This window comes from Pinus tabuliformis, chromosome 4_2 (genome assembly GCF_031772625.1).
Source record: "Pinus tabuliformis cultivar Carrire ecotype Pingquan chromosome 4_2, CPIR1, whole genome shotgun sequence".
Taxonomy (NCBI): Eukaryota; Viridiplantae; Streptophyta; class Pinopsida; order Pinales; family Pinaceae; genus Pinus; species Pinus tabuliformis.
This window is the reverse complement of record NC_142304.1, coordinates 882,148,147-882,173,484: the sequence shown is the minus strand read 5'-3', so window position 1 is coordinate 882,173,484 and position 25,338 is coordinate 882,148,147. Positions and strand designations below refer to the sequence as shown.

The window sequence follows — 25,338 nt, the reverse complement described above, 5'->3', positions numbered from 1 at the left end:
TATATATATATATATATATATATATATATAATTTTTCAATTTATTTATTTTTTAAATGTTTTATTTGGTTAATTTGAATAAGAAAAAAATTGTATTAATGTTTTTTTTTTTAAGTTTTTGTTGTTTTGGTTTTTTTTTTTTTTTTCAAAGTGTATTTTTTTAAATTTAACCGTTTTTTTTTTTTTAACATTTAATGTCATCATAAAAAATCGTAAAATTTGTTATTTTTTCAATTTTTTTATTCAATTCTTTTTAGTATTTTATTTAACTTGTCGTTTTTAGCTCTTTGACCGCTCAACTCTCTCGTTTTGATTTATTTTTTATAAAATTATTTTTTTTAAATGTTTTTTTCTTTAAAATGTTTTTTTAGATTTTTTTAAATGTTATTATTATTATTATTATTATTATTATTTAAATGTTTATATTTAATCATTTTTAATTTGTGTTTTTTAATTTTTTTTATTTCTTTATTTTTATTTTATTTTTTTCAATTTATTTTTTTAATGTTTTCTTATAAGTTTAATTATTTTAAATGTTTTTTTAAATTTTTAATGGTTTCTTTTAAAGGTTTTTTTTAATTGTTTTTATTGTGGTTTTTTAATGTTTTAAAAAAAAACGAAATCTCTCATCAATATTATTTATTTATTTTTAATGTTTCTTCTTCTTTTTTGTCAATTTTTTAATATTTTTTCTGCAATTTTATTTTTTTGAAATATTTTCCCTGTTTTAATTTTTTTTTTTAAATTATTTTTTATAAGTTAATTGTGTTTGTTTTTTAAATTTTTTATGTTTCAATTTTTTTGTCTTTTTTATATTGTATTTTTTTCATGTTTTTTTATTTTTTATATTTTAATATATATTTTTATTTACTTATTATTATTTTTTAAATTTTTTGTGTTTTTTTTTAGTTTTTTTTTTCAATATTTTCATATTCTCAATATATTTGATTGGATATATATGTCAAAATAAAAAGTGTGTAAAAGTAATAAGTTTAGGAGAACAATTTTATGTTGATGGTGTACTTCCTTTGCGCTCGATAAGTTTGTGGAAACGACAACTTTCTTTTTGCATAATCTTCAATATGTTCATTATTTTCTATTAAATTTAGAAGAAATATAATTTTAATATTAAAGTATTATTATTATTATTATTATTTTTAAAAAATATATATATATATATATATATATATATATATATATATATATATATATATATATATATAATTTTTTTAAAAACAATTTGCAAATCTCAAAATCTTAAAATTATTTAAAAACAAAATATTTACACAAATTTCCAAAAAAATAAATGTTTTAAAGTTGAGAGTATAAAAAATTCCAAAATCACATATAAATTCATTTGTTTTGTAAAATTGTACATTCATCATAACCAAACTCTTTCATATCAAGTGTGTTCAATACATTATACAAATGAGACATTTTATAATATAAATTAAATGGTAATACTTTTTTAAAAGAATATTAACACCATGGCTGAAAATTGTTGGAATTTCAAGGATTTTCATAGAGGTGATATTTTATCTTTAATGTCATGCTTGAAAATCCTTGGAATTTTAAGGCTTTTCAGAGTCATGATATTTTATCTTTAACGCCATTATTAAAAGATGTTGAGAATTTACCCAAAAAAAACAAAAACAAAAAACGTTATTCCAGCGTCAACAAATTTCATTTTCAAGGTGCTTTTTGCAAACAAAAAATTGACTTTTACTTCCATTTTTAAAAAATGTTGAAAATTAATCCTAGAAAAAAAACGTTATTTTAACATCAACACTTTTCATTTTCATGGTGTTTTTTCATGTTTTTTTTAGGTTTTTTGGTTAGAGTTTTCGTTTTGAGGTAACTTTGTTTCATGTGAGGTTTTATTTACTGGTTCATTATGCAGGTTATTGATATAACATGATTATTTAATAATATTGCATGCAATAACGATTTAAATACTTGAATACTTGTTATTTAAAGTTTTTTAAATTATATTTGAATTTATTTGTTGCAAAACAAAACTCTAACAATACATGTTATTTAGGGTTTTATTTGCACATAAATTTAAAGGCTATAAAACTAATCCTCCTATTTTGTTTTTTATTATTAATTTATTTTTCATTTTTCATTTCGTTATGGCACTGGTAATATGTGGTAATTAACAATGCTTTGACATGATCATATTGTTTAATCTTCCACACATGTTTTATTTTTTCCTCCAATATTCTTATTTAGAAAAAATAAATCAAATAGTTTAATTGTTTTGTTGTGGGATAAATAATAATAAAACTTGATGTCATATTGTTTCAACTACGACATTTCTATTAAATGAATTTAAACCAATTTTTTCTAACTTTTGTCTTTTCATTTTATTTTAAATTTAATTTTTACTAACCCTTATGTTTTGTGAGAAATGTGATATATTAATTTAAACCTCACTTAGTCAAAATGACATTTTATTTTTAATAAATTTTCACATATTATATTCCTACCACCGCTATTTCCAAAAAGGCTTTATTTCTTTAAAATACTTTCTATTCAATAATCTAGCATAATTATTTATTTAATTAGGAAATCTATTAATTTACACTATTTTAGAATGAATATTCAATTTTGATTATCACCAGGGATTACCCCCTATGGTGAAAGAGAGGCCAGCCCTTATCACCTAGAGTGGGAGGATCTAGGATCCTCAGTGATGTGGTCTCAGGTTGTCCTCAGTTACCGGGACAATTTGAACACCAAAAAGTATTAACTAAGGCTAAATCTATATAAATAAATGGAGGTCAATGTGTTGGGTGTGCAAGTATTAGGGTGTTTATCAATGATTTGATCTGAAACAGGTGTGCACCAGGGAGTAAGGAGAACACTCAGATCTGAAAGATTTGAAATATGTTGACATATATGCTTGATTGATTTACTTGCTACATATGTATAAGTAGCTAATATTTATGAAACTATGACACTTTGATCTAAATTATTTATTCAGAAGTCTATAATATTGACAGTAAAGGTTGCGGAAAGTGAAATTGTGTTTGCAGCGAAATTTTTCAGATATCTACACAGGTATGTTTGGGTGTAGTCTCGTACACACGTGAATTCGTCTTTGTAGGGTCGCATATATATTCTACAAAATATTTTTTGTATGTGCAAATCTGTACGCGGGTGGATTGCATGGTAAGCACATACATATGTTGATATTCCTTGTGGAAGTCGCGTACACAAACTAGGTTTTGATCTGATGATCGATGTTTATAGTTGATGTTGTCTACTTTGTTTGTTTTTGTTTATCGATGATGTCTCTATCATGATGATCTATGTCTGACAGTGAAAATTGAGGTGATTTGGTTGAATTGGTCAGTTTTAATGATACAAAAGTTTGACTAGGTGTATGATTTATGGTCTATAATTGGTTCATAAATCTTTGATTGGTTCAATAATATGTTACTGGTGAAATGGTTTGTGTATGGTTTAGTGATTGATGGTTCAGTGTTCATTATTATGAGATTTGTACGCATGTGTTATACAGAGAAGGCACGTATATATGCAAGTCTTATTAAGTATAGTAGCATACATAATTTGATGTTTGTTATTTCTGGTTGGGTTCTACATTTAGTGATTTGATGCTTCAAAATTTTAGTCGATTTTCAGTGTGACAGTGTCTCAAATTGATTGCTTCAGTTCGTTTTGGTTTATGGTTGATATGGGTTCATTTTGAAAATTTAATGAAAGGTGGCCTATAGGTTGTGTGATGATTGTTTGATAGTGGATCCAGTTTGAAATATTCTGAAAAGTGGTCCACAAGGAGCTGAGGGTTGTAGCCTTTAGAAAGGGGGTAGGCGCTCCCTTCTGATAGGATCCGGTAAATGAGTTCAGGGGGTTGTAGCTTCCTTTCAGTGGTTGTTGGAGAATGAGAGAAGGTTATAGCCTTCTATAGGTGGTTGTCTGCATACTGATAAGAGTCTGCATCAATACAATTGTAATATTTTTCTTTATATCATAAGAAATAAGACAAAGACAGCAACAGTGATGGTTTTCTCCCACATTGGGTTTCCACCTAAAATCCTGGTGTTCTATGTGTGTTTCTCATTTGTTGTGACTTTTTATGTTCTTTATTGCATATTGAAAAGTAATTAATCTTTTGGTGCAATGATAAAAGATAATCATTTGTTAGAAAAATCAGTAAATTGGATATACATTGGTTTCCTTCTCTGAAGTAGTGTACATATGCAGTTTTCTTTGATAACAGTAACATACATATTTCAAATATTAAATTTGGAAGTTTGCATTTAAAATATTCATTCACTCCCACCCCCAATATTTTTCCAAACAATTGGTATCAGAGTATGTCCCTTGGAAGAAGCTTGATTGGTTAAATGGAGATCCATCAAGATGAGAAGTCAAGAGGGAGTAACTTTTATCAGGCCACCTTTGTTTAATATAACTAGCTTGGTATTTTGGGAATCCATAATGAGAGCATATTTGCAGTCACTTGGAGCTTATGTATGGGTAATCATTGAAGGAGGATATTGTTGATTTGGGGTGGCATCAGATGTACTCTAGACCTAAAATTTTGTAGGGAGGCTTGGACACATGCATTCCAAATAACCCAAAAACCGTTTTCGGAAATTCCACCCAGATACGATCATATTAAAATAATTAATATTTAATGGAGTTCCTAAGTCTAAACTTAGGAAAATTAAAATATTAATGGGTATTAACCTAATTGTGGGTGTAACTTCTAGAAAAAGACAGAGATCAAGTCAAAACTATCTGAGCCTTTGATTAGGAGTTTATCTAGTCCGTTGGTTGTCCAACAGGAAGATATAAGAAGGGGCTTGAGGGTCATTTGGAAAACACTCCTAGAGATCAAGAGATTGAAATTCTGAAGTGAGAAGTTCTCAAAAGGAAATTTTGATCCAGTAGATTTCTTGCAGTTGAGGGGTAGGGATAGTTGGGTTGGAGTATCTTCTCCAGAGCCCAATACATGCATCGGAGAGGGGGTAGAGAGACAAAAGAGAGCTTGACACTGAACTAGAAGGGCTCACGCAGAGGTAGCTCAGCCACCCATGTAGAAGTCTGAGTTTTGCAAAGGCGTTGAGCCAATAGGGCTGGAAACTTCTCCAGAAGTGAAGACGTTTCACAGTTGAGCTAACGCAAAGCCTCAGAGAGCTCCACGCAGGCCCATACAGTTACTGTGTAGGGGCATCATAGTTGTAGCTAGGGACAGTTGATTCAGCTGTAGAAACAGTCAGGATTTGCCGAGTAGAGTGAGGTAATATCACAATTCTTCTCTGCCAGTTGTATTTCTTTGTAACTAGATTTCTGGGAGCGCATCCAGAGTTGTATTCAAAAACTATTGCTTAATAATAATAAATCCTCAGAAATATTGCAACGGTTTTCCCACATTGGGTTTTCTCAAGGACATTTGTCCAAAAATAACGGTGTCTATTGTGTTTTATTCTATTTCTTGCTTAGTATCTTTTTTCTGCTTATAATTTAATTAAGTGAAGGTTGCAGTGGTATTTACTTCAATATTTTCCATAGCACATAGTAAATAACTTGTATGGATTAACAAGTAGGAGAAGTAACATCATTTTACTACAGTAAGGGTTCCTCTTGTGTAATTTTCACATGGTATTAGGGCTATAGGTGAAGCAAGAAGAGTAGAGCCGGTAGAACCAGCGGTGAGCAAAAGAGGGAGTTCGAAAAAGTTGCAGGAAGTAGAAGTTCAAAACTCCATATGGTTGATGCAATTCCAAGCTGGGATGTAGATTTTCGAGGCAGTCTCTCTCTGAATGAGTCGACAGAGAGAAGGACTTCCAGTTTGATTATTTTACAGGGGCAGTAGGAGTAGCATTGAAGCATCAGCGTAAGAGAGCTGGTGGGATGCATATTTTCAGCAAGTCATTTGTTGGGCTGAAAAATGTCAGAATAAGGAAGAGAAACACCTTGAGGGAAATTTTCCTCAGCAAACTTCCTACCGAGAATTCCATTTTCTCATTGGATGAGCAGTAGCAGTAAGAAGCAAAGAGGGGATTTTCGACATTTTTGGAAGATATGGCAACCAATGGCTTGAGTAATCAGGATAGGTTGGACGGAGCATCCAACTACATCATCTAGAAGGCTGGAATGTATTTCATTCTAGATGAGCATGCCCTAAAGATGTATGTCAACAGTGTGGTGGTTGAACATGCAGATGTAGATCCGCTGAAAAAGTATAAGGCTGAGATGGAAAAGGCCAAGAGGATGATCCTGGATGGAGTCAAGGATCGTGTAGTGTGTCACATTGCTAGTAGAGAAACTGCTAAGGAAATTTGGGATGCCTTGGCCACGTTATATTAAGGATCTTCCAAGTAGCAGAAGATGTACTTGGATCAGAAGCTGAGATCTACTTAGATGCAAAAGGGAGAGTGTGTGGATCCATTCCTCACGAAGCTGAAGGAAACCTGTGATGATTTTTCTGCTGTGGGGCATATACCTCAAGATTCATAGTTGGTTAGAATGGTCCTCAATTCTATCTCAGATGAGTGGCAAGTCTTTGTCTAGAGTAACCTGGGCAGAGTGGCTTGCCAAATTGGGATGAGATGTGGACATCCTTAAAACAAGACGAGCTAAGGGGAGACTTGGTCAAGGTCAAACTTTACGGAATCAGCAGCAGCAGTGGGTCGAAGCCTAGGGAGGAGGAGGATAATGCAGCCCTTGCATCGAAGGTACAGCAGAAGCGGCAGAGATGTAAGAAGGACATCTCAAAGGTGAAGTGTTTCAGATGTGTAAATATGGGCCACTATGCATCTTAGTGTCCTCTCAAGAAGAAGGACAAGGATGAGAAACACGATCCAAAGGTTGCACCCACGAAGATCAAAGAGGAGTTCTCCATGACAGCCGAGATACCTCCAAGTGGGAGGTCGGTTTATTTGGAGTTGTATTTCGAAAGAGCTACATATGGGAAGGATCCTTGAGAATTCCACCTCTTGGGTCAATACCTCGCTACAAGAGCTAGTTTTGCAGTAGCAGGATGGACTAGTGTCAAATGGTGCCAAGGAGTGTTGGGGAGATAGTTGCAGTGGCTAGGAGTGCATAGTATGAGTAGCACAAAGAAGAGTTTATAGTAGTGCAGATGGCACAGAGAACAGATCAGTAGCAGTGCAATAAATTTAGAGGGTCACTGCAAAGATTAGCAGTAATCAGTTCTAGCATTCACGTGGTATCATACTGAACATAGTTAGTTCAGTAATTTTTGATTTTTTTCAGTTGCTTTTCTCAGCAATTGAGTTGCAGTACAGATGCAATGTTAGCAGTGGCAGTGCTAGCAGCATAGCAGATGCACCATTTGAGAGGGAGATGTAGTACATATGTAGCATTGGAAGTGGAAGTGTCAAAGGCAACAGTACAGATGCAGTAACAGCGCAGTAGTTGGTGGAGATCATGTCAAAAATTAGCATCGCAGAGGATGATGCTTCAAAGTTAGAGTAGTATGCAGTAGTAGTATATTGTTAGAGCACATTCCTTGCTAAGAGGGAGTGTTTATTTGGGGTAGCATAGGATGTTCCCTATGCCTCAAATTTTGCAGGGAGGCTTGGTCACATGCATTCAAAAGAACAAAGAAACTGTTTTGGGAAATTCCACCCAGAGACAATTATATTAAATTAATTAATATTTTTAATGGAGTTCATAAGTCTAAACTTAAGAAAATTAAAATATTGATGGGTATTAATCTAATTGTGGGTGTAACTTCTAGAAAAAGACAAACATCAAGTCAAAGCGATCTGAGCCTTTGATTAGGAGTTAATCTAGGTCGTTGGTTGTCCAATAGGAAGATATAAGAAGGGGCTTGAGGGTCATTTGGAAAACACACCGAGAGATCAAGAGATCAAATTTCTAAAGTGATAAGTTCTCAGGAGGAAATTATGCTCGAGTAGATTTCTTGCAATTGAGGGGCAGGGATATTTAGGTTGGATTATCTTCTCTGGATCCTAGGATACGCATCAGAGAGAGGAAGATAGACACCAAAGAGCTTGCGCTAAGCCAAAAGGGCTCACGTAGAGGCAACTCAATCACCCACGCAGAAGTCCGAGTTTTGTAGAGGAGCTGACATTTCTGAGTTAGGAGAGCTGGGAAATTATCCATAGGGCAAGACGTTTCACAATTGAACTGACGTAGAGCCTTAGAGAGCTCCATGCAAGCCCACGTAATTACTACGTAGCGGCAGTATAGTTGTAGTCGGGGACAGTCGATTTAGTTGTCCGAACGATCGGGATTTGCCGAGTAGAGTGAGGTAATCTCATAATTCTTCTCTGCCAGTTGTATTTATATGTAACTGGATTGCCAAGAGGGCATCTAGAGTTGTATTCTGAGACTACTACTTAATAATAATAAACCCTCATAACTACTACACCGGTTTCCCTGCATTGGATTTTTTTCAGGGACATTTGTCCAAAAATAACGGTGTCTATTGTGTTGTATTTTCCTTCTTTCTCAGTATCTTGTTTCCGCTTATAATTTAATTAAGTGAAGGTTGTAGTGGTATTTACTTCGATATTTGTCATAGCACATAGTAAATAACTTGTATGGATTAACAAGTAGGAGAAGTAACATCAGTTTGCTGCAGTAGCGGTTCCTCTTGTGGAATTTTCACAGATATCAATACGCATCCTCCATTCCCACAGGTGATGCAAGGAAGAAATAGCATGAGACCAATGCAAAGGTAGTCAATTCTCTCTTAGGAAGCTTGGAAAAATCATAATTTGTGAAGCTCATGCAGTTGAATACCGAAAAATCTATATGGGACAAGATTATCCAAAGTTATGAAGGTGACACTTAGGTAAAGAGCGCTAAACTTCAAATGTTTAGAATTCAATATGAGACTCTCATAATTCATAATGATGAAAGTATTGCAAGATTTTTCCTTAGGGTATATGAGATCATTAACAATGAAAAATCTTGGTGATGAAATAAAATATTCAATTATTATTGAGAAATATCTAACATCTCTAACCCCAAAGTTCGATTCCAAAGTCTTTGCCATTGAAGAGATGTAGGATTTGAAGAATATCACTATTGAACAACTCCATTGGATTTTAACAGCTTCTGAAATGAGAAAAGGGGGTCCATCAGATATCAGAGAAGCAGCATTCAAATATACATACAAAGGGAAGGAAAAGGAAGAGCTTAAGGAAACAAGTTACATTTAAAATGAAGAAAAAGAAAATTTCGTGAAGAAACTCCAAGTAGGAACTGGAAAGTTCATAAGTAAGCTTCCTTTGAAATGTTTTTCTTCTGGAAAGGTTGGTCATTATGCTGCTAAATGTCCTTATAAAGAAAATCACGAGAAAGGTGAAAATTCTTCAAGAGGGAATGTTAAAAGAAGGTTCGATAACATTAAAAGTTTTTATACTCACGAAGATAGTGAATATTTTTCCAATAATGAGGATGTTGAACCTGATCAGGATTTTCAATTGCTAATGGCATTTGAAAAAAAAAAGTGTAAATGAATTTGATGATGTTTTTATGGATGCTTTAAAAGAAAAGGAAATTTGTAATGAAAATACTCTTGCTGAATTAATAACTTAGCTAAAAATCCATCTAGAAGAAGTTAAATTAGTTGAAGAAGTTTTGAAGAAACAAGTTCTAGAAAAGGAAAGGCATTGTGAAAATTTAGAACTTGAAATAGTGGGTCTAAGAAAGGAACTTGAGAAAACAAGGGCTCTAAATCTTAGATTTGCTAAAGGATCTGAGACTTTAGAAGAAATCATCAAAGTGAAACGCTCTCCTCTAATCAAGACAGGTCTTGGATACAATTCAAATGGTGAATCATCAAAAACTATAAAATCTTCTGAAACAGGTACAGGAAGCTACGTCAATGCAGTAAAAGGAAGCAGTCATCAGAATTATAGTTCTCAACAAAAGAATGAAGGATAAAATACCTCTCAAGCAAAACAACCTTACCATAATCAAAGGGAAAGTTTCTCAAGAAGGTATTATACTCCTAAGTATTCCTACTTCAATGGCAAATGTTTCACTTGTCACAATTTTGGTCATAAAGTTGTTCAGTGTGTTGCTTATAAAACTATTATGACTAGAGAAGTAAGAAAACAAAAGAATGAGATAGGGGCAAGGAAATCCTCTTATAATGTTTTCTCACCTCTTCAAGAAGAAATTGAATGTTCTCTTTGCAATAAATTTGGTCATAAATAAACTGAATGCATAAGCAGATTGGGACCATCTTACCAGCATGAATAGAAGACAATGACACCAAAGGTATGGAAAAAGAAAAGTACAGATTCTGAAAATTGTTGTATAGCTTTGTATGCAGGAGATCAAGAAAATATGTGGTACATCTAAAGTGGATGTTCAAAGCATATGATAGGTGAAAAATATAAGTTTATTTCTTTTAATGAAATAAAGAAATAAAATAATGTAACTTTTGGTAATAACTCACGTGTTTCTATCAAAGGGAAAGGGACCTTGTTGTTAAAGAAAAAGGTCAAGGCTAGAAATGTTTCATTTTTTGATGGATTAATACATAACTTACTAAGTTTTAGTCAAATGTTTGACCAAGGGAGTGAAGTTGTTTTCAAACTAAATAATTATGTGGTAAGAAGTATGGAAACGGATAAGATCATAATAAAGGGAACAAGAACTCCAGGCAGTGTCTATGTCTTGGAAGGCAGTGAATAACACTGTTACTTAAGCAAATCCAAAGAAATTTGGATTTGGCACAAAAGTTTGAGACACCTTAGCTTTTATCAATTATACAAATCAATCAGAATGGGAGCAATTTGTGACTTTCCAAACATCTCTCCACCTCAAAATAGCATCTGCAAATCATGTCAATTTGGTAAGAAAACCAGAGTTCAATTTAATGCTAAATAAGGTACTTCAAGTAAGCCACTTGAACTTGTTCATGATGATTTGTGTGGTCCCATGAGAAATAATTATCTTCGTGATGAACAATACTTCATATTATTCGTTGATGATTTTACAAGAATGTGTTGGATTGGCTCACTAAAACATAAATATGAAGCATTTGATAAATTTAAAGTATTCAAGGCTCTTGTAGAAAATGAATTAGATTTGAAAATAAAATGTCTTAGATATGATAGAGGAGGAGAGTTTATATCATATGAGTTTTTCATTTTTTGTGAACAACATGGCATCAAAAGATAGTTTTCTATAGCTAAGACTCCTCAACAAAATGGAGTAGTAGAAATAATGAACAGAACAATCCAACAAATGGCACATGTGATGCTTGATGAGTCAGGAACACCTCATGCCTTATGGGGGGAAGCAGCGCATACAGTCATGAATATTCTTAAAAAATATAAGGTTTGAGTAAACAATGATAAAAATCCATATGAACTATGGTTTGGTAAGCCTGCAATTGTCAAACACTTTGGAGTTTTGGAAGAAAATGTTACATAAATAAAAGTGATGATAAGATTAGAAAGTTTGAATCTAGATCTAATGAAGGAATCCTTCTATGATACTCCTCTAGAATCAAGGGATATAAATGCTATAATAAAAGGCTTCAAAAGATTATTGAATACATAGATGTTGTAATTGATGAAGCATCCACATGTACCAAAAGAGAAGGACCAGAAGATGATGAACATATCCATACTACAAGCCAAAAGGTTATAAGAGAAGGAAATAGATAAGCATCAGAAGAAAATGAAGATACAAATACAACAGAAAAGACTACCTCAAGGTATTTTCCGAAAAACCATCTTGAATCTCAAATTATAGGTGAAAAGGAAGCAAGAATACAAACTAGAAGAAGTCTTGTTGGAACTTCTAGTTACTCAGCCTTACTATCCACAATTGAACCCCAAAATAGGAATCAAGAAAGCGAATATGAATGTTGGGTTAAGGCAATGCATGAATAACTTGATCAAATAGAAAAGAACCATACATGGGAATTAGTACCAAGGCCTCATGATAAAAATATTATTGGTTCAAAATGGGTGTTCAAGAACAAACTGAATGAAAATGGAGAAGTAATTTTAAAAAAATCAAGACTTGTATACAAAGTCTATGCTCAACATGAAGGGATATACTTTGAAGAAACATTTTCACATGTAGCTAGACTTGAAGCCATAAGAAGTTTTCTTGCATTTTCAATTTTTTATAACCTTAAAGTATATCAAATGGATGTTAAATTTGCATTCTTAAATGGGGATCTAGAAGAAGAAGTCTGTATTGAACAACCTAAAGGGTTCATCCTTGGAAATGATAAAAATCTTATGTGCAAACTTAAGAAGGCATTGTATGGGTTAAAACAAGCTCTTCATGCATGGTATTATCATCTTGACTGGTACCTCCAGCAACAAACCTTCAAAAAGGGTTCTACAGATAGCAACATCAAAATTAATAAAGATGAACTTTTGATCATTTTTGTTTATGTAGATGACATCATATTTGGAAGCAATGTAGAATCTATGAGTCGAGGACTTTCTTCAATTATGTAGCAAGAATTTGAAATGTCTCTACTTGGTGAACTAACACACTTTCTTGTTCTTCAAGTTCAACAAACTGAGAATGGCATCTTTATTTCTCAAACCAAGTACCTCAAACAGATTTTGAAGAAATATGGAATGGAAGACTGCAACCCGGTATTCACACCAATTGAAACATGATGCAATCTTAGTCAAAACTATGATTATCCTTTAGTCAATGAACCAGAATACAGATCTATGATTGGTAGATTGCTCTACCTTACAGGTACAAGACCATACATTATGCATGCAGTTGAAATTTCTGGACGATTTCAAGCAAATCCTAAGGAAACTCATCTCCAATTGATTAAGAGAATATTCAGGTATCTGCAATGAACTCAATATTTTGGTCTATGGTACCCCAAAAATGCATATTTTACACTTCATGATTACACAATGCAGATTGGGCAGGTAATATTGATGATCGCAAGAGTACTAGTGGAGGATCATTTTATTTGGGACCCCACTTGGTTTCATGGTTCAGTAAGAAACAAAGCTCCATCGCTTTATCTACTGCTAAAGCATAATACGTTGTTTCTTCATCTTGTTGTACTCAACTTCTATGGATGATCCAAACATTGCAAGATATTTAATTCACTTATCCTCAACCTATACGTATTTTTTATGACAATCCTAATGCCATAAGTATCTCTAAGAATCCTATCATGCACTCAAACACCAAGCACATTCCAATCAAATATCAATTTCTGAGAGAATAGGTGCTTGAACAAAAGTTCAAACTGGAGTATGTTCCTTCAAAGGAACAAGCTATTGATATATTTACAAATCCACTTCCACGTGATTCCTTTGAACATCTCAGACAAAAATTAGGAATGGTTCCTGCTTCATCACTCTACTAATTATTTTGAAATATATGTCATGTTCAGGGGGGGTTGTGACTGTAAATTACTACAATTTACCTTCTATACACAGATGATGTGAATTATAGTCATGTATGTATGTGGTTTCTGAGTTAGATAGATGTGTATACATCTCATTGGTTGATAAAAATGGCACAGATTCAAGGGGAGCCTCCTATATGCATTCACCATTTCATGTTTGGTCTTTTGTTTCTGACATTGGTTTGTTGCAGTCTGTTGGTTCAGGGGGAGAAACTATTATAACCCTAAAGTCCCTTGTTGGAATTATGGTTTCATAAGCATGTATTGTTGCATATATTTGCTAATGTATGGATATTTCTATTGTTACTACTGGAAATTTATATGTTGTTTTTATATCACCAGTTATCAATGATGCATGGATTCCAAATGATAAATTTTATCTATTGACATGCTTGATGAGGAGGATGTGTTTTCTATGATCAATATTGATGATCAGTTATTGATTGTTGAAATTATTTGGTGATGCTTAGAAGCATTGCATAGTTAGTACCAAGTTGATGATGCTGAAGATTTTGATGCTCCATTTCCCTATCTTACTTCTTGATGAGGAGGATGTTCATGTTTCTTCTATGATGTTGCTATCAAATATTCATGTTGCAGGTTTTTATATGATATATGGTGGTTTCTAATGATTTTCATGATCTTACAACCTCATCGTTGAGGTCTTGGTTTTGGTTATATATGTTATATCTCTCCCTTAATGTAAAATGTCATGTAAAAACCCATGTTGTAAAGCATTGTAAAATTTTATCACGGGCTATTGGGTTCAATGCATTCATGTATGTAATCCCATTATGTTTGTACATTGATGTAGAGTTGGGTAAAAATGTAACCCCACTTTGTTGGTTGATTGATGTAATCATGAGTCATTGGTGTTAGGAAATGTCTTATTTGGTTGAGTCATAAATTCTTGTGCTTTTATTATATATCTTAAGAGGTTTCGTCATATGCTCAGGGGGAGCATGGTTAGTATGTAGTTTTCATATTTAGTAGATCAGACCTATAGTGATATTCTCTAAAAAGGGAGAGAGAAGCCTTCATTCAGCATTGGTCATCCCTCTGTCCTTGATGTCAATAAGCTTGGTGTTTGGAGAAGAATGCTTGGAGAAGCTTGGTAAGAAGTCTTGGTATTTGTAGGTGTTCACAGATGGTGACCAAACACCATAGTGGTTTCCATCAAGTCTAAAGGGGGAGATTTTTTACATTATGGCTAATGTGTTGTCCTTGATGGCAACCTACTTGATAAATATTTCAAAAATGTGATAACAGGATGGTTATGCAAAATGATACAAATGCTACAGGTGATATGGAAAAAGGAATGTCAGTTCAGAGACAAATGGGTGACAAAAGAAAAGTTTGATAAAGTATGTGTGGGTCCTGCAAAGCAAGGTTGCGTACATATGTAGGTATTGTGAACAAAAGTCACGTATAAAATCACACCATGGTAATCTGGATACCAAGGGTCATTACCATGGTATTGGCCCATAGTAATGGGTGTGACAATGGTTATTTGATCGCATCAAATAATACCAATGAAATTACTAACGGATTTACCTAAAGTGTTGACTAAGGCTAAATCATATAAAGACATGGAAATCAAGGTTTTGGGTGTGCAAATATTGGGTAGCCTATGAATGATTTGATCTAAAACAAGTGTGCACCAGGGAAGAAGGAGAAGACTGAGATCTGAAAGATATGAAATATGTTGACATATATGCTTGATTGATTTACTTGCTACAGATTTCTAAGTAGCTAATATTTATGAAATTTTGGTATTGTGATCTAAATGATTTATTCAAAAGTTTGTAGTATTGATAGTAAAGGTTTTTGAAAGTGAAATTACGTTTGCAGCTAAAGTTTTTCAGATCTGTACATAGGTATGTTTGGGCATAGCCGTGTACATACGTGGATCCATCTATGTAGGGCCGTGTATATATTCTGAGAAATAATTTTCAATATGTGTATATTTGTACGTGAGTGTTTTGCATGGTAAGAATGTACATATGTTGATATTCCTTTGTGGAAGTCGCACATACGAACTAGGGTTTGATCTGATGATTGATGTTTACAATTGATGTTGCCTATTTTATTTGTTGTTGTATGTTGATGATGTCTCTATCATGATGATCTATGTCTGACAGTGAAAATTGAGGTCATTTGGTTGAATTGACCAGATTTAATGATACAGAAGTTTGACTGGGTGTATGATCTATGGTCTATAATTGGTTCAGAAATCTGTGATTGGTTCATAAATCTGTGATTTGTTCAATAATATGTTACTGGTGAAAATGGTCTATGTATGTGTTGTATCGGCTACAACCACCCTCAAAAAAATTTCCTTAGCTTCGTTTTGGAGCCTCCATACCAACCATCCTAGCAGGATGTCTTGCACAATCAAGTACATAGGCTTCATTTCTTTTTCAGCAGCTTGCCAGTTTGTGCATGTTATTTTGCTTCACTCCCCCCATAGGCTACCACTCCAAACTTGGGCTAGTTGCTGGCTCAGAAGCTCTCTTAGAAAATTGTGCAATTCTGGAGGGGAACCAGCCTTCCCTCTAGAAATTATTCAAATATGTTGGCCAACCTGCTGGGCTCAAAAATTGCGCAATGCAGTCAAACAGTCTTCCTTGGGAAAATTGCGCAATCTAGCCCAGCACTGCAACTCAACCCAGAATTGCGAAAATCAGTTGGGCAGACTGTTGAGCTCCAAAATTACGCAGAGCAGTCAAACAGGCTTCCTTGGAAAAACTACACAATTTGGCCAGCACTGCATCTCAGCTCAGAAATTACACAATTCTAGGCAGCAATCACCTGCTCCTCCCAGAAATTGCACAATCCCTCTACGACAGCTAGCCTAGCTCCTCTCAGAAATTGTGCAATTTTGGGCTACAGTCACCTACTCCTCCCAAAAATTGTGCAATCCCTCTGGGACAGCCAGCCCAGTTCCTCTCAAAAATTGTGCAAAGCCCTCTCCCAGTCTAGCAGACTATTGCATGTGCCTTCAGGTTTACCGATTCCTTCCAGAACTGAGAAAAACTAATTTTCATGCATGGGTTGCTCTTCTTGAAATAGAAAAAGGCAACATGCAAAAGGTATCCCTAGATCTAGGGATCTATTCTTAGCAGCTGGAGGTTACATGCAAATCTCATTTTAGAAACATCTCGCCAAGTGTTGTTTTTTCCTATATTTGTGGCATGCACGTCATAACCTCGATCTTATCAAAACTTATGAGTCAAACACTGCAGAGCTCATTCCTCACATCGATCTTGTAGCTCTAATATCCCACATTGATTCCAGAAGTCTTCGACACTTTCAGCTTAGCTGTTTCAGGGTAAGTTTGTTTTTCATGTCTTGTGCTGTGTTCTGTCACTTTTTGCATTTCACTTTGTGTGAATGTTGTCTTCTTGATTTCAATGAGTGATTTCTTTCATTTTGATGTATGTTAGCTTGTAGAATCATTGTTTCATTTTTCATTTGCTTCTCACTGCTATCGCATGCATGACATTGTTTTTGCACCGATGGTCGTCATTGCAGTGACCCGTTTCACACACATTCATGTTTCCCCACTTTATGAATCCTACACTTGTTTTTTTCATGCATGATCATTCACTCTTGTTTACACTCAGTATCACCATGCATTCAGACTTCTCATGTTTTTAGTCGCTCTTCGGCGGGTCTATGCTACCTTATCCCAGACCTTGCCTTGCCTAGCTAGCATTATGCATTTATGGAAGTGAAAGCTTTGTCTTCCCTCCAGAAATTGTGCAAGTCTGGCCCAGCACTGACCTCCAGGATTGCATTGCACAATTATAGGAGGCAATGACTTACTGGCCCCAGAAACTATGCAATGTAGTTTGTTGGTTTGCATGTCACTGCTGACTGAAATTGCGCATTGCATAGTTTTAGTTCTCAGCAGGCTAGGTTGGTTGTGCATTGTTCAGTTCCAGTAGTCATTCAACCTCCTGACAACCCGGACTATGCCTTGCACAGTTTTGGCAGTCAGTCTCCTAGCCTCCTAGTGAAAATTGTGCAATCTTCACAGACTGTCACACAAGTATGTTGCATGTCAGTCATCCAGTTTGTTTTTGTTTTTTACTGATAGATTTCTTGTCATGAGTGTTTCTACGTCTCCAAGTATCACAAGTGTTATTCTACCTCTTAGCAGCACAGGTAGAATGGCTTCCAGGAGAGCAGAGTCGAAGACACTGTTCAGAGCACAACTGGGGATGCAGTCGATCAAGTGTCTATGAACTTGCCTATTTATGAAGACATCAATTTTTTCATGGACAAGGATATCAAGATGAAATGGCAGCGGTGTCTGTTGGGTCCCTATAATACTAGTGATTACCCCATTACTATTGTAGTTATACCCCTTATTTATATTGTTGTGCCCCTATTACCCCCATATTATTATTTTTGTGCCCCATAGAATCCCTCTATTGTTATTTTTTGTGGCTTTATATTATTATTGTTAGGTCGGCTGGATTATATTGTGACTCCTTAGACTCCTATATATAGAAAGGAGGTTTTGTCATTTGTATCATCCAAGAATTGTTCATTTATGTAATGTAAAGGAGGTTGCCCACTCAAAGAGGCTGAATTATAAGGCGTGGATCTCTCTTTTCTATCTTTTTGTGAGCTAGTTTCATAACATTTGGTATCAGAGCTTTGGATTCTAGGGTTTCGCTGCTCCAAACAGGCCATCGTGGAATTTTCGCTATAAATTTTTTTCTGTGACATTTCATAAGTCGCAAAAAAACCCCATTTGAGAAGAAATCGCGCTGAACCTTGGGTCCAAATTTCAGATCTTTTTGCATGATATTTGCGGAGATATCATCTGAGAAAGTTGGTCTTTTTGCAGACTCCTGAATTACATTCCAAACAGGTGACCTGGGAAAAATCGTCATAACTTTGTTTCTGAGCATCGGATTGAAATTTCGCAAGAAGGTACAGAAAGAGGACGGACTGTAGTTTTCTTTTGTATATTTTTCAGAGTCAGATCTTGAAACAGTGACACGTGGCACTTCATACAAGTTCGTTGTACGGAACTAGTCTACAATCAGGTCACTGTGGGAGATTGTGCATAACTCTTTCTTGGAGAATCCAATTTGGATCAGACTAGTGGCATTAGAAATAGGACACAGAAGGCTACTACAAGTTGCAATTTTAGAACTTAAAGATCCAAAAGTATAGAGTTACAGTCGTTTCAAGGTTAAGCTGCTAAAATCAAGAAAAAGCAAGATGAGGAAGTTTGATGGCAAGGATCCGGTAAATTGGATACTTCAAATGGAGCAATATTTTGATCTACATGGTGTACAACTGTTACAAAAGGTATGTATTGCATCTTCATATTTAGAACCAGATCAATTTTTATGGTACAAAGGGCTTTGTTCCCGTAAACAACTTGTTACGTGGTCAATTTTCACAGAGGAAATGATAGCACATTATGAGGATACAAAGAGTAACACCTTCTTTAGAGCAACACCACAACAATTGGAAAGATTCAAAGGTATTTGTGACATATTGGAAAGAAAAATGATGGAAACCAAGAAGTGTACCCCTCACAACTATAAAGATGGAAGTGTTGTTTCTCCTAGCCTTCCACAACCTACAAGGGTTACACCACAACAATTGGAAGAAAAAAGAGAAAAAGTGCTTTGTTACAATTGTGATAGCAAATGCACTAAAGGTCATAAGTGTGCTGAGAAGAAATTATTTTACATAGAATATGAAGAGGAGGAAGAAAAGGATCAAGAAACATCAAAAGAAGAAGATATACGCCAGGACCCCACCCCAGAGAAAGAAGAAACGAATCAGACCATATCTTGTAAAGCATTGGAAAGAATTACCACTCCTCAAACTATCAAGATAGAAGGACGTATCAAGAAGAAAAATGTTCAAGAAGTGAAAGATCACATTGAGCATCAAGAAATGAATCCGACCATATCTTGTAAAGGATTGGAAGAAATTACCACTCCTCAACCTCTAGAGATAGAAGGACATATCAAGAAGAAAAAGGTTCAAGTAGTGAAAGATCACATCGAACATCAACAACAAGTCCTCCAACTCTTAAAGGATAACCTCGTGTTGGCACAAAATAGAATGAAACAGCAGGCAGATCAACATCGAAGTGAAAGAAGTTTTGATGTAGGTGATTGGGTATTCCTATGGCTACAACCATATAAGAAAATTTCCTTAAAGCAAGCTAAGAAGGATAATAAATTATCACCAAAGTATTATGGTCCATACAAGGTGTTGCAAAAGATTGGTACTATGGCATACAAATTGGAGCTTCCTGCAGCTTTTCGATTGCACCCAGTTTTCCATTTTTCATGTTTAAAGAAGGTTATAGGCGACAAGCTCCCAATTCAAACAATATTGCCAGAACTTGACGAGGAAGGAAAAATTATATTGGAACCAGAAGCAGTCACAGAAACAAGAACTCAACAGCTACGAAATCGATCAATTTCAGAGTATCTTATCAAGTGGAAGAACTTATCCGTTAAAGATTCCACATGGGAGGATGAGAATTTTATGCAGAAGTATCCAGAACTACTCAAGCGTTGAGGACAACACTTTTTTGAAGGAGAGGGGCATGTTGGGTCCCTATAATACTAGTGATTACCCCATTACTATTGTAGTTATACCCCTTATTTATATTGTTGTGCCCCTATTACCCCCATATTGTTATTTTTGTGCCCCATAGAATCCCTCTATTGTTATTTTTGTGGCTTTATATTATTATTGTTAGGTCGGCTGGATTATATTGTGACTCCTTAGACTCCTATATATAGAAAGGAGGTTTTGTCATTTGTATCATCCAAGAATTGTTCATTTATGTAATGTAAAGGAGGTTGCCCCCTCAAAGAGGCTGAATTATAAGGCGTGGATCTCTCTTTTCTATCTTTTTGTGAGCTGGTTTCATAACAGTGTCACTAAGAATAGCACCATCAGCAGCAGCAAAAGGTAGCACAACTACACGCGAAAAATGCAAGAGGAGGGTTGTTGACAGCGCAGAGATGGAACAAAGTTGCAAGTTCAAGCAGATCCACTTGTGATGAAATAAGCTTTAGATATTGAGGTTATGAGGCGATGGCGTGACAAGAGGATCGCATGAAGGCAGAGAGAGAAACAAAGAAGGAGTTACAGGTGTTGAAGCGGCAACTCAAAGAAGAACAGGAGCTGCATAGACAACAAAAAGATTTGCAACAGTAACATGCACAGCAGGAGGCGCAACATGCACGGACTGATGAAACTACACCTATACAGATTATAGACCCAGCCTAGCAGCTGGCACAGAGCAGACAGGGTGAGCAGTGTCGTTGATCACATGCAAGGGTGTTTAGGAGCATGGATATCATTATGTGCATGTAGGCGATCCCACTCATTGGCACACTCATTGAGGCGAAGACAAGAATAAATTCCAACTGAAGTTGAATATGTATGTTGACAAGTTGATCCACATAGTCACCAACACACACTTGGAGATCAGCATAGAAACTATGCATCAATATGTTGTTGGTCCAGCTGCACTTAAGACGATGATGTGCATATTATCAAACGAGTTGGACAAAGGAGCCATATTAGTGTACTCAGATGCAATGGAGGCAAGAGTTTTCTTTCAGTAGGATCTCACCATTGAGCGCACGGACGACCAAGCTTCACATCAGTTCACCACCATTGATCATCGTAAGGATGTAGAAGAGTTGGTATTACCACAACTGTCCAAGTGTTAGCGATGTCTTGCATGGCTTGCTTAATCCATTTTGTCTCACATGGGTACATAACAACTTTGAAACGGGAACTATAAACTCAAAACGGGAACTCTGGCCGAAAAACCCTGAAAAAACATCAAAAACAGTGCTAAAAATGAAAAGTGTGTATACTGGAACGATGATTTATTTTTTAGGGGTCAATTTTGAACATGTTTTAAAATTGCAATGACTACAAAATTTACTACGAAATTTTCGTGCAAAATATAGCTTCAAAACGAAAAAGTGATGATACTGGAACGATGATTTTTTTTAGTGTCAATTTTCAAACTTTTTAAAAAATGCTAGTAAAACCAAATTTTTATGTGCCAAACAAAGTTGTTTGAGGAAAAAAACACATTAATGTTTTTGGTAGAATATCATTTTTCTTTCCTAAGTATAAATTCAACATGTTTTCAACCATTACATGCCATGGTTATTTCACCTAAACATAGATGGACAAATTTATCATATCATATCAAGCACATTTTCCTGATTATCCTTATTTTAATTTTGAGCATGACAAATTCATAGGAGGCCAGGATTTCGCCAAAAAGAGGAACTGGAGTCAGATTACAGTGAATCTCCTCTAATGACCCTCGCTAAATTTATCACCCTCTCCATAAAATATGTTCACAAAAAGTTCATAAGGAATCCCAGAAGCAAGTTTCATTTGTTCTAAAGCAACTCAGTTACACCTCAAGAACCTTGTTACTCCCTCATAAATTTGTTCCCGAGAAATGAAGGTAGCATAACTTCATTTGCTATCAATAAATCCGAAACCTAGATGCCAGAGAATTTTCTCTCAAGAATGAAATAATTGGAAAAAACAAGCAAGTTCCCAGAAGATAACTCTAGTGTCTATCACAATCCTAATAATGCATCATCAGTGAAATCATACCCCGCATGTGGGAGAATACGATGAGCTACCTACGACCTCTTGATTTACTTTGATTAGAGTATCTAAGGCCATAATAATAATCTATTTTAATTTCTTTCCAACCCTTTAAAGGAAGGTCACTGTCACTGTCATCTTATGAACCACTATAATAACTTTGATGGCGTTTTAAATATAGTTACATGGTATTTTGTGTTTGTCTTATTTTGTTGCACGTGACTCCTGAGGAGCACATGGATGCTAATACCACAATGGGAAACACAACCAAAACGAGCAAACTAAGTTTGGACCTCCATTAACATCAATTATCATTGAGAAAGGATTACATTTTTCAAATTCACTGTGAATGTCTTAACAACAGCATAAAAACATCTCCCTTGGCAATAATTCTAAAAAGTCAATTAGGTCAAGAATTTACACCCAATATAAGGATACACCCCTATTGATATGGTTATTCACTACCCCCACTATTATCAATTAGATGTTACCCATCCTCATATCTAAATAAAAGAAAAGGGAGAAATAAAATAAATGAAAAGCACCCCAATGGGGGAAGTAACGAGGGATATAAAATGGGGCTATGAACATCTAGTTGGTAGTAAATGCTTATTGTTTCATTGTGGTGATTACATTGTAGACATAGAAACTCATTAATATTGGAAGAATACTTTTATAAATCCTTGAGTCATATTTAAGGAGTCTATTACCTCGAGATCTATACAAACCCATTGGATCAAAAACCAAACCTAAAGTGAAAGTAACAAAATTTATTTTTTAAAAAGTAAATGACCTTTATGGATAAATTAATATAATAAAGAAGTATTTCTTAATCCTCGATAAAAAGCTTTCAATGTTAAACGAATATATCTAATCTCTTGTGAATTACTAATAAAATTAACTAAAAATATATTATTGTACCATAACTATAACCTTATTGTTAAAGCATTTCAAATGTTTTAGACTCATCTATTGTCTTTCCATGAATTCACTAGAAACCACACTTGGATTTTGCTTTTAAAAACTACTCCTATTTCCATTCCTTTATGCTTAACATGGTCATTTTAAAAGTCTTCTTAATCAAGGCGAAAACCATAATCTCAATCAATTTTCATGTAAATATCTTAGATAAAGATGAATTGACTAGAAAACACACTTGAATTTTGCTTTTAAAAACTACTCCTATTTCCATTCCCTTATACTTAATCATTTTAAAAATCTTCTTAATCAAGGTAAAAACCTAATCTCGATCAATTTTCATCTAAATATCTTAGACACGGATAACACCAAACTTAACGGCCCCTTGTTTGAATGATAATGAACTAAAATAACACTCTTGATAGACCATATGAAAGCCCGAACTTTCTATATTATCTTCACCATAGTAACTTAAATCTTGAGCTCATAATTTTATCAATGTTACCTCCAACTAATGTCTAATGTCTAACATTATTATACAGGGACAATTAATTTTAGTTACAACTTACATTGAAAGTCCATGTAACTCCATGGGGACACTTAATATATTTTAAGACAAAAAAAAATCACCGAGAATATGTGTCGGCTTATATATTGGTCTTGAAAATGCCTGAGGGATATAAAACACGTACCTCATTGATAAATTAGAGTAGATCAACTCGGGACATTCTCCAAAAAAAATAAATCGCCACCTGAGACACGTTATACATCTGGAAATAGAAATCGAGTAATTATGGACACGCAGTGGTAGGTATTAGTTAGCTCTTCGACAATTGTGGCAGTACTCTTCGCAATAGCGTTACTCATCTACTTAATCAAAGAAGTTTGTCGTGAACTTTTTTCGCCGCCTTGGAGGATCATCTTCGTCCATGAATTGAACGATGATGACCGACGAAGTCTCGGCCTCTCTGATGAACAAATAGCCGCACTGCAAACAATTTACTTATAAAGTGAAGTCTTTCAACTTTAAAGGGGATTTGAAGGCAGTGCCAGAGAACAGAGATATGACAGTGTTAGGATCAAATAAAGATTATATATGTCGGAGGGATTTGCTATTGTACGGGTTTTGGGGGCCAATATCATTTTTATTTGCTGCTGAGTCTGGGAGAGCTCTTGATACAGATAAAATATTTGAAGAGCCAGAATATGGTTTATAGGTTGATGAGATAAATGGTTACACATTTTCTTATCCTCTGAATGTACCCAAGCGACAATACAAATTGAAGTGGATCGAGTCTAGAAAGCTAGAACGATATTCTTCAGTTGCGCCCTTATCTGTCGATGCCCGGCAGCGCATTGTTTCCGAACATCGAGACATCAAAGACAACCTTGTTATTTATGTTTTGATAGGTCCTCCAAACAATCGCTTTCTGACTTCGAAGGACAAGAACACATGGGATGAAAAAGATGTTGTCGAGTCTATTCTTTCTGACAATAACACCCAAGGCGACCCCAGTTCAATTCCCAGCAGTGCCATCACCGCAGATCTTTCACAGGGCTAGGATTTCTCCGCTTAATATCGTATTGGATGCCTAGTAAGCACTGTTTGGGGTGATTCGTAGCAAATGGGGCGATTCTGAGAATCGCCCAGCCACCGCCCCACCACTAGTGGTGCTGGCGGGGCGGTGGCGATTCTAAGAATCGCCCCACCACCCGGCAATTCTCAAAATCGCCCCATCTGCTACGAATAGCCCCAAACAGTGCTTACTGGGCATCCAATACTATATATATATGTATATGTGGGGTCTATGAATAAATAAAATCATGGTTGTGTGTGAATAATGTTGTTTAAAGAAATTCGTTATAAAACTACAAAGAAGAAAGATGAGGTTTTACAACCAACTAAATTGAGACTTCCTTTTTTAAACAGTCAAAAGAAAGTAGGAACAGTATAGACAGGTCGAAACCCTCTTCCTTTCTAGTATAAAAGAAAAGGAATTTATCAATCTTGAAATAAACATTATATTTAGAGTTCGATAAATGTCTTCACCAAGATTCATATCCACTGTAAACAAAACTTAGACAAGTAAACATTTACAGTCAAAAGATGCAGCTAAATATCATGAAGTTAAAGAAAATGCAACTTACGCTTGGGAATATATACATATCGCATAAACTCTGTGTCCAAATGGCTAATGGCCGTGAGAGAAAACTAACCAATTTGTCTAAAAGAAACGAGTTTATAACGAGAGCCACAATAGTGGTAGTGTTATGAAACCAGCTCAAGAAAAGATAGATCAACGCCTTAGAATTCAGCCTCTTCGAGGGGGCAACCTCCTTTACATTACATAAATGAACAATTCTTCGATGATACAAATG

The 25,338-nt window shown here is 34.9% G+C and overlaps 1 pseudogene; it reads left to right on the top strand.

Annotated features, from left to right (window-relative positions):
• The first annotated feature begins 6,161 nt into the window (after positions 1–6,161).
• On the top strand, positions 6,162–24,521 carry LOC149172513 (psbP domain-containing protein 5, chloroplastic-like; annotated as a pseudogene).
• Positions 24,522–25,338: the final 817 nt, after the last annotated feature.